At 43.1% G+C, this 10,955-nt stretch overlaps 1 long non-coding RNA gene across 2 annotated transcripts; it reads left to right on the plus strand.

Annotated features, from left to right (window-relative positions):
- Positions 1 to 215: 215 nt before the first annotated feature.
- Positions 216 to 10,285, plus strand: LOC128347797 (uncharacterized). Of its 2 annotated transcripts, XR_008317728.1 has the most exons (5): positions 216 to 814; positions 3,826 to 4,041; positions 4,716 to 5,691; positions 7,883 to 8,317; positions 10,052 to 10,285. It is a non-coding gene; the product is annotated as an uncharacterized LOC128347797 (long non-coding RNA). The 2 variants fall into 2 exon arrangements; XR_008317727.1 differs by having other exon boundaries at positions 7,883 to 10,285.
- The last annotated feature ends 670 nt before the right edge of the window (positions 10,286 to 10,955 follow it).

The raw sequence follows: 10,955 nt of genomic DNA on the forward strand, positions 1-10,955 counted from the left end.
TGCATGGCAGCTCTCGCGAGAGTTAGCAAGCAGAAACACCATGGTGATTGGGCAGTGGAGATTCCATATGTAGATAGGGAGGAGGAGCCTGTGAGAGCAGAAGCATCATGGTGATTGGGCAGTGGGTATTCCATATGCATATAGGGAGGAGGAGCCTGTGATGGTTAAGGACAGTTTGAATGCAACTGTTACTGGTCAGAGAGAAGAAAGAGCCCCTTCAGGAGAGGCTGCCATTGTGTGAATTAGATGAGGAATTAGATGAGGAAACAAGATGAACAAGATCTGTTAGCTCAGGAAGGGAGGGAGAGAGAGAAAAAAAGACAGACAGAGGGGAAGAGCGAGTGGAGGAGAGAGAAAGAGAAAAAGAAAGGAGGAGGAGAGAGAAAGAAGGAAGGGCGAGGGATGGGATGGAACCTGTCGGTGGCCTGAGGGGAATGAATGGCCATGGCGGCACCTTTTGCAGCAAGGAAGGGCCCAGTCAACCAAAGTTTCTGTTTGGGGCTACCGAGGCCATTGGTGGAGGGAAGCAGGCAGGCAAGGGACAGGCTCAGGCCTGTCAGCAGCCTGAGGGGAACAAGTGGCCATGGCGGTGGCGGCAGCAAGGAAGGGCCTGGTCAACCGTTGCTGCTGCTCCTGTGGGGAGGTCTCTGGGGATAAGGGGCTGCAGCTTGGGCAATAGGCACCAGCAACGCTGCAGCCGCAACCAAGTGGGGGGGGGTGAGTGAGATGGAGTAAAGGGATGGAAGAGTGACCAAGAGGCATGAGGGGGATGGAAGCAACCAGATGGAGGAGCAGGAGCAGGAGTGCAGCTCAGGTGAGTGTGGAGAGATCTCTGAGATGAGGGGGGCTGTGGCAGGGGGTGAGGGGAGCAATCAAGTATCAGCACGCAGATGCTCTGCGCAGGTTAATTTGTAACCTATAAAGCCCTAAACAGCTTAGGCCCAGGGTATTTAAGAGCCCCATCGGTCTTCTTCACTATGAGCCCCATCGGTCACTGAGATAATCTGGAGAGGTTTGTCGGCAGTTGCCAGCAGCTCATCTCATGGGTACACAGGAATGGGCCTTAACTCTTGCCACCCCAAGTCTCTGGAATGTGCTCCCTGCTGAAATAAGAACTTCTCCATTTCTGACAACTTTTAAAAGGTCTATACTTGTGGTTTTAAATTGTTTTAAGGTTTTAAAATCTGTTTTAATTTGTTTTATGTTGCTGTAAACTGACCAGAAATGGAGATTTGAGGCAGTGCACTTACTCACTTACTAAATAAATAAATAAATACCAACAATGATTACACAGTCCTGAATAGCAAAATAAGAGTCGTATGGAGAAGAGCTTTGGAAATTGGAAGTTTGGAAATAAACTCCCCAAGTCTGGGAATTCCAGAGCTATTATGAGTCAAGCACAGTTCCCTTCCAAATTTTGCTTCAGCTCATAATGGCTTAGTGCCAATTTTCTCATCTGCCACATTTCCTCCTCCTCCACTTCAGATGCTCAAAATTACCAAATTGCAAGCAAAGGCAGCTGAGGCTAAAACCGAAGGCTGCTTCTAAGCTGTTCCTGCATTCTAAGCTGTTCCTTCTGAACTCTGAACACCGTGAACTCTGATAACAAAAAGGTTTTTTTAGTCTATCTGACTCATTGCCAGGAGGAATAAAACATATAATTCCCAGAGTTCCCATCAATGGGAGGTCTGAGCATGCTCAGAATCCATCATTGTAGGGCGTTTGTCTTCTCTAAATCATCTTGGCTGCCATTTTGCTTCATGCCTCTCCAGAACTTTAGTCAAAAAGTGCGGGAAACTTTGAGAAGTGAGAAACTGGCAGATTAAAGGTGGTACAATGGAGGATTTCCTTTTGGCTGGGCCTTATCAAACTTTGGAGAATTCTTGGAGGAGCAAAAAAATCCTGAGAATGCACCAAAAAGGCATAGGAAGATCTAGCATATTCCAACTTGAGATGAATGTGTTTCATGCATCACTGAAGTGGGAAGCTAAGCTTTTAAATGAGTTGGCCCACTTTAGACACTTCACTAGTCCAAAGTGCTTCCATATATGCAATAAACACCTCCTGATGTTGGTGTACCCCACGGGGGTTACTGATTGTATGGAGAACCTACATGCATAAATGTGTATGTGTGTAGGTATCCCATACACACAAAACATGCAGAAGTTAGGGATGAGGCCCACAGACAATAGCAACATTGGGTGAAGCTAACAGATTCAGCCATGCTTCCCCCCACCCTGCATGGGTTCAGTGAACACCTGGAACCACTTCTGAATGGGGCTGTTCATGAGGATAAGTTCCCATTTCCCCGTTATAACTTTCTGGATATTTCTACACAAAGCTTTGGCATTCCATAATTCAGTTCTTTCTTTTATACCATTCTGACATTTATTATGGAGGTTTAGAGACCTTTTAAGCATCCTTTGTTTTGATTGCTGAGGGATCAGGGGTCCTGAAGTAGTTTCATGGTTGTGATACCTGATTTTTGCAGGGTCATCTTGGTGGTGGTGGTGTCCCATTTATGGAATGCCTTCCCAAACACATTGCCTGTTCCCTCACTGTTAAATTTCAGCCACTTGCTGATGACCTTTTAAAGTTCTTGAGCATTCCTCTGAATGGTGAACTCTATGTGCTGCACCTATTATTTCATCTGTGCTTTTGTCTGCTGCTTCAAAATTTATTAAAATTTATTTACTTATTAAAGTGTGGTTTTATCTGAATTGACTGTTTTATCTGCCTTTCCCCCACTTTACCATTTAACACTGTGTTCATGATCTTTTAGCTTTGCCATTGTTCTTTGTTGTGATAATTTTGCTTATTTTATTCTATGTGAATTGTTGTGAAAGCTGTATGGTTGAAAAACAAGATACATTCAGAAACAAACAAACCACTGTGTGTACTGATCTTCAGCTTCTTCAGCTCTTGGATGTATAGCCTTTCCTCTACAACATTTGGATGATGCATTCTGAACTCATCATGAATGTGTGTACAGGTTAATCTATCAAACTCATTCAAATTAGCATCTGATCACATGCTGTAATTATATACTCATGGTGTATGCCATTGCTGGAACTGCCCAGGTGTTAATTGCAGTTATGTTATTCTTAGCTGAAAGTACTGTGTTCAGTATTTTAAGGATTCCCTGTGTATAAGGATTCCAGGAAGATTTTAAACTTGAATGGGCTCTTTTTGGCAGTTCGGACTGATCCCCAGATACTTGTAGGTGGAATTACTATCAAGTGTAGGCAACATATTAGCTTTTACCAGGTATTCCTGTTGCCCATTTTTCAAGGCCAAATGATATTTTTATATCTTTGCTGAAAGTTTTTCTGGCTGTTATGAAGCTGTCAAATCTAGTTGGAGATTCAGATAATAATTCATGGTTATATAAAAGGTGTGGGATTGTAGTGCATTCTCTGCCTTTTTGGAGTCAGTAAGTACCCATCGTAAGATCCATTTATCAGAGCTGAGAGTGGCATAAGAGTTAGATAAAAGCGTATGGGACTTTGGAAGTGCCCAATGTTCTGTTAGTATTCCATTTTGACATTGCAGTTTACAGCAGCATAATAACAGTGGGATTCACATTATACCCTGAAGTTCTTGAAGGAATGTGGCATGGAATCAAAGGCCTGTCAGTAGTCAGTATATACTGCCATGAGATTATGCTTTTTCACTTGTGCATTCTTCAGGATTAAAGCATAATAATAAATTGACTTTACAACATTCCCTGTTTGTACATACTTTCCATTTCCCTGATGTAATTATGCTGTTGGTAGTAAAGCAGTATTTATCATCATCATTATTAGTGGCTGACTTTCTCTGCAGCTCTCTGGTGACAGAAGGAGGGCTATGAGCCTGCAAAGAGACTTCAGGATCCCTGCATTGTGGACCTTGTGCAGCAGACTAGGTGCAAAGAGGAAGAAATTAACAAATCAACAAATAACCAGGGCTGGATGGATACTCAAAAGTGAAAATGCTGAATTCCTAGCAAGAATATCTAACTCATCCCTACAATCAGGTTCTGCACCAGAGGACTGGAAAGTAAGCAATGTAACACCAATTTTCAAAAAGGGATCCAGCGGGATCCAGGAACCATTGCAGGCCAGTTAGCTTAACATCTGTCCCAGGTAGACTGGTGGAAAGCATTCTGAAGGATAAAATTGTTAAACATAGAAAGGCCCTGCTGAAAGAGAACCGCGAGGGAGTTTTTGGAGAGTGCAGATAAAGTTGATCCTGTTGATATAGTGTACTTGGACTTTCATAAAGCTAACGGGGAGGGTTCATTTGTGGTTGAAGGACAGGAAACAGAGGGTGGGAATAAATGGGCTGTTTTCACATGGGAAGAGAGCTGAGAAGAGAGCTGGTCTTGTGGTAGCAAGCATGACTTGTCCCCTTAAGCTAAGCAGGATCCACCCTGGTTGCATACAAAAGGGAGACTAGAAGTGTGAGCGCTGTAAGATATTCCCCTTAGGGGATGGAGCCACTCTGGGAAGAGCATCTAGGCTCCAAGTTCCTTCCATGGCATCTCCATCTGTACTTTGGCTTCCTGTCCTGTGTAAAGGTTTCTCATGAGAACAATGAGATGTTCTTAGGACATCCATATGCTAAGGATATTCCACAACTTGACATGGTCAATGCAATAGAAGGCTTTTCTGTAGTCAACAAAGCACATATTGACTTCTTTCTGGTATTCTTTGGCTTTCTCAATTATCCAGCGTGCATCAGCAATGACGTCTCTTGTTCCTCGGCTTTTTCTGAAACCAGCGTGAACATCCGGCATTTCCCTTTCCACGCAGGGCTCTAATCTGTGTTGGATGATCCTGAGCATTATTCTGCTAGCGTGTGAAATTAAGGATATTGTGTGATGGTTTGCGCAAACTGTTCAGCCTCCTTTCTTTGGTATGGGTATGTAGACTGGCCTCTTCCAATCTGTTGGCCACTGTGTTGTTCTCCAAATTTGCTGGCATAGTTTGTTTAGAGCCTTGACTGATTCTTCTTCTGTTGTTTGCCATATTTCTGTAGCTATTCCGACTTGGAATACACTAATTCCTGTAGCCTTCCGATTTGGTAAGGACCAGAGTGCTGATCAAAATCCATCTTCCCGTACGAGAGAGGGGTTCTTGTAAGTAGGGAATATCTTCCCTACTTACATCTAGGATGTTGACATCCCTGTTGTACAGATTTTCAGTATACTCCTTCCATCTCTGTTGTAACCTGTCCTTTGGCATGTTTAGATTTAGGATAGTGAAATCCAAAACAGATTTCAAGGAGGTCCAAAAGGATCTCTCCAAACTGGGTGAGTGGGTGAGAATATGGCAAATGTGGTTCAATCTAAGTGTAAAGGGATGCATATTGGGGCAAAAAAACCCTTCACATATACACTAATGGGATCTGAGCTGTTGGTAACTGACTAGGATAGGTTACTTGGGGTTGTGGTGGACATTGCTGAAAGTATCAGCTCAGTTGATAGCTGTGAAAAAGGTAGATTCTAGGCTAGGGATCATTAGGAAGGGGATTGAAAATAAAACTGCTAATATTATAATGCTTTTATTCCAGTCTAAGGTGTGACTACATTTAGAATATTGTGTACAGTTCTGGTCATCGTATCTCAAAAAGGACATTCTAAACCTGGAAAAGGTGCAGAGGAAGGCAACCAAGATTGTCAGGGGCCTAGAGCACCTTCCTTATAAGGTATCTGGGGCTTTTCTTCTTCTTCTTCTTTTTAGAAAAAGGGGCTGTGGGGAGACATGATAGAGGAGACATGATAGTGACTGTGGGGAGACATAATAGAGGTATATAAAATTATGCATGATGTAGACAGAGACAGAGAGATAGATAAATTTCTCCCTCTCTCACAACACTAGAAACAGGGGTCAATCATGAAATTGATTGCCAGGAAATTTAGGACTGACCTAAATTTCTTCTTCATCCAAAATCTGCGGAACTTTCTGCCATGGGATGTGGCTTCCAAGCCACCAGCTTGGATGGCTTTAAAAGGGGCTTAGACAAATTCATGGAGGACATGTCTATCAATGGCTACTACTACTACTACTACTACTACTACTACTACTACTACTACTGAGACAAACCTCCAGGCTCAGAGGCAGGATCACTCTGAATACCAGTTGAGGGGGAAAACAGCAGAAAGGGGGCATGCCTTCATCTCCTGTTTGTCGGCTTTCCAGAGGAATCTGTACTAGATGATCCTTGGGCCTCATCCTGCATGGTTGTTCTTATCTTCTTATGTAAGGGTGCTCACCAGTGTTCCCTCTAACAGGGATCCCCAGATGTTGTTGACTACAACTCCCAGAATCCCCAGCTGCAATGGCTTTTGCTTGGGGATTCTGGAAGTTGTAGTCAACAACACCTGGAAATCCCTGTTAGAGGGAACACTGGTGCTCACTGGTAATTTATCCCTACTGCTATCACTACCTGCAGTGAATCTGCCAGTTATGACCTAAAACTAGCTGAAGGAACACAGTGGAGTTGGTGGGGGGAAAATTCTTAACTGGACCAGTCTGCAGGAAAGCAAAAACAAACAAAAATAAAAATACGCTTATTTATTTGATTTATATACCACCCTTCCAAAAATGGCTCAGGGTGCTTGAGCCATAGGGAAACTAGCAAGATCTGGGAGGGAGGGAAGCTTGAAATCATGCTGAATGAGGCACCAGCAGGGAGGTGCTCCAACTAGTCTACAAAACCAAGCCCCCTGCAGAGCATTGGCCTAACCCCACACATTGAGGTTGTGCATGAGAAACGCTGGGATCAGGCCCAATCCTGGCAGGGCAGCACTGCCTAGCTTGGCTTTTTAGCTGAGGTTAAGGGAGCGAATACCCTTAACCTCATGTATGATCTCAGGCTGCTTCCAGCCTGGCTGCACACAGAGATGGCCACCTAGAACTCCGTCTCCTGGGTGAATCCCCCAATGCACTGTGCTTGGCATGCAGTGCATTGGGATACCTGGAGGCTGGCACACATAGTCCCAGCTCTCTGACAATAGATCGTGTATGAGCGTGGACAGCGCTCCCACCAATATTTTACCAGTCATCTGGGGGAGCAGGTGAGTGAAGCTAAGCCTTCCCCCTGCCCACCCCCCACAACCTAGTTGTGTGAACAACCTTATTGGCCCATGCTATTAAAAAGATGGGTGGGACCAAGCCATTTCTCCCAGCACGAGGCTGGGTGCTTGTTGATATTCTGCAGGAGAAACAACTGTAAATAATCAAAACAAGCGATTCAACTATCAAATCCCAAAGCAGGCACTGACTGTAGTATTAGCTGCATGTAGTATTGCCTTATGCCTGTGACCACAAGGGGCAGCAGGTATAATAGTTGCCTGCTAGTAAAGGACTAAATGGCTAGTTCATGCACTATAATATTATAGACACTTTTGTGTTACATTTCAGGCCATGAAATGCCACTTCCTTGCCCATTACAAAAGAAGGCATCACAACCTGCCTTATTTTATCGTTACAGCTATGATCTGATGTCAAATCTGAGAGTTTCTGTAATGTTTAGAACTGAGAGCTATAATGTATCTCTAGCAAATATGATTACTTCACTGACAGCAATTGATGAAATTCACTTCAGAGTAGAAAGCTTGTGAAAGCACTGGCACATACAAGACTAAAACTGCAGTTCAGTTCTAGAAACAGACCACAAACAGAAGGTTGCACAAAGGTCTGCAGACTCCATTCTGGCTGCTAAAGTCCAATGCACTGAATCTTTCTCTCCACCCCTACCAGTTACCCAGTCAGTGAACCAGAGAATAATCTCTCGTGCCTTCCCAGGTCCTGATCTATGCTCTCTTGCATGTGAGATTTTTTTTATCTCCAACCTCCTCTCTCATTTCTCTCTCTTTTGCCACCTCTCCGAACAGAGCCAATGGACACTACCATGATGAAGAGGGCTTCTTGTACTTTACAAAAGTATGTCCTATTTTGTCTCTTAAAAAGCTCGAAGCAACTAAAAACAAAAGCATTGAACAAAACTTAAAACTATAAACCAATGCACCTAGCAGGAAAATAGACATAAGTACATGGAAAACATGAGCAAGAATGAAAAACAGCCATATTCAATAAAAGAAGAGAAATAATCCCTATTGCAGCATCATGAAGGAAACACAGAAGTTTATTCAAGTACCAAGTCCCCGCCGCCGCCCTTGGCATCTAAAGTCATTCAGTGTTGAGGCCAGATCGATTCCTTTAGGGAAGGCATTCTAGAGACCTGGCATCACTAGAAAGAAGGCCTTGCTCCTGGTGGACACACGCTAGGGCAGCTGGAGTAAGCCCTTGAATGTTGTCTGCACTGAGAGGTACTGTATGTATGGGCCCTTAAGATACCCATATCCCAAGCCATTTAGAACTTTATAAGTGAGAACCAGAATTGTAAACTGAGCCTGGAAATGAATGAAGTCGTCCACACAAGCAGCCCTACAGGGGTAGGAAAGAGCTACCCCAGGTAGGGGTGGTTGTCTGTAGTGCCAGGATTGCTCCTGATCCCGGTGCTCCACCCCTACTTTCAAACTCGGGCTAGAAATAAGCTATGAGAACAAGTGCACACCTCCTACCTCATTCCTGGGTCCCAGGCTGCCAGCAGCCATCTTTTCTATAGACCCAGGGGGAAGGAGTGGCCCTGCAGCAGGAAATGTTCCTGATGCACCATGCTGCATCCTGGATGTTATTGCTTGGGTGGTCCACTGGTGTTGAAGAAGTACTTGGCTACAAGTTGTGATTTGAATAGAAATGGAAGCCGGGGAGATCTCTGGCATTACTCACCACACAAGTAGTGAGGAAGGAAGAACCTTGAGTTGCTATCTGCTGAGGCTTCTTACATGGGTGGAAGGAAATCTGCATTACATCCCCTGTTGTACATACTAACTAGTCTGCTCCAATTCTCTGCATATGCTCAAGTGCAATCAGAGTGGCATATCCATAGTCCTATTACAGTCATGCAATGGCCTGAGGGCAGCAGGAGAGCCTAATCAAAACAACACATAATCTCAGGAATGCAGCAGGCTAAAGCTTATCTTCCTATTAGGATATCGCTATGTTTCTGGCTGGGGGGTACACCAAAATGCACAACATGGTGATGTGAGTGAGCCTGGCAACATGCCATCTGCTTGCCTGGCTCCTTCTGGGTAGATGTGAAGCAGGAAGCCAACTGATTGATTGATTAAGTGCTGTCAAGTCGGTGTCGACTCTTAGGAACTACATAGATAGATTATCTCCAGGATGATCTGTCTTCAATTTGGCCTTTAAGGACTCTCATTGCTGTTGTAATTGAGTCCATCCACTTTGTGGTGGATAATGAACTGCAAATGTTGATGTAGTGTGCTGCAGCAGTAAAGAAAGCAAATTCCACTAAAACATAAACTTACATACGGTATTTGAAAAGATAAAGCAAAACTCAAACTCTCTTCAGCAGGAAATGCAGGAAGGTAATATGCAGTGTGCCTTATAAGAAGTAATGGGCAATCCACAATCACTAACTAAATAATTTTTAGATATTACAAAATATTAGAAACCAGTAGATGGTGCTCTTTCTGTTAAGGACCATACTTTTTAAGCATCTTCATCTAAATACTGTGGGAAATACTATGGTCAACATATTTTAATCTGTTCCTTGTACTTTAGAATCATAGATGCAGGCTCAGAGTGTGGCAGTTGCTTCCAAAAATGAGGGATGCAAGGAGTTCCATCCACCCTGCCATGTCACTGCTAGGATATCTTTCCTTGCTCAACCCACTCAAGGCTCTTTCTGAATGCTCTATCCCACATTTGACAATAGAAGCCGCTTCTATCAGTCATGAGAGCTGCCAGGAGTTTAGAGCCTTTGGTTCTGCACACAGCTGCCCCATGGGGCCCTTCTCACTTATTGCCCTCAGCCTTTGGAATGCTCTCCTGGTAGGAATTCATTCCTCAGTCTCCATTACAGTTTTTAGCAAGCAAGTGCAATCTTGGCTTTTTACCCAGGCTTTTCTGTGAGTTTTGTTTCTGTGGCTGCTGCTCTGTATTTTATAGTCTTATTGAGTACTGTTTGTTTTCAGGAAGACCCTCAAGACGCATCTGTTCTCGCAGGCTTTTCGCTGGAATTAATTTTAACAATTTGTTTTAAACCATTTGTTTTATGAGATTGTGTTTATTGTGTCTTGTGGAATCTTAATCTGTTTTTTACGTTGTGTTTTTTTTATATTGTGTTAAGTTTTGTATACTGCCTAGAGATATAAATATCACATGGTATAAAAATATGATAAATAAATAAATAAATCTGGTTTTAACATTTTAAATTAGATTTGTGTTTTTTATTCCAATTTAATATTTTTGTGTAACTGTTTTGTAATTTTATATTGTTTTAGATGTTTTGTAAACCGCCTTGAAATTGTTTTAATGAAATGTGGTATAGAAATCGAACAATGAATAAATAAATAAATAAATAAATAAATAAATAAATAAATAAATAAATAAATGTGGCAAGCTGCCAAAAGTAAAGGGCACTCAAGCTTTGAACTGGCCCTGCTCAGCCAAATGGGCCAACGGATTATTTTGGATCAGGAAGGAAAACCAAGTGATACCTTTTGGGTTAGGATCTCACCTTAGTAACAAGGAGGTCATTCACGCAATTAAAAACTGTGTTCTACCTGGGTTTGGGAACTGTGTATGCTCCCAGTTTTCGGTTGTGTAAAGCAAGGTAAGAGGAAAAGCTGGGTAGAAGTGATTGTGTGGAAGCAAGCTAGGAAGAAAAGCAAACCAGGTTTTCATCCTGCCTTGCTTCCAAACCACCAAAAATTGGGAGCACACACAGCTCCCAAACCTGGGTAGAACACAGTTTTTGACTGAGTGAATGACCTCAAGGTCTCTTTGGCTCTGGTATATTCCTATCTGTCATCTAGCTTGGTTCCTCGGTGGAGACTTCTAAATTTTGGCTTCATTCCTGGCTTGCTTCTTCATCCT

This window comes from Hemicordylus capensis, chromosome 1 (assembly GCF_027244095.1).
Source record: "Hemicordylus capensis ecotype Gifberg chromosome 1, rHemCap1.1.pri, whole genome shotgun sequence".
Taxonomy (NCBI): Eukaryota; Metazoa; Chordata; class Lepidosauria; order Squamata; family Cordylidae; genus Hemicordylus; species Hemicordylus capensis.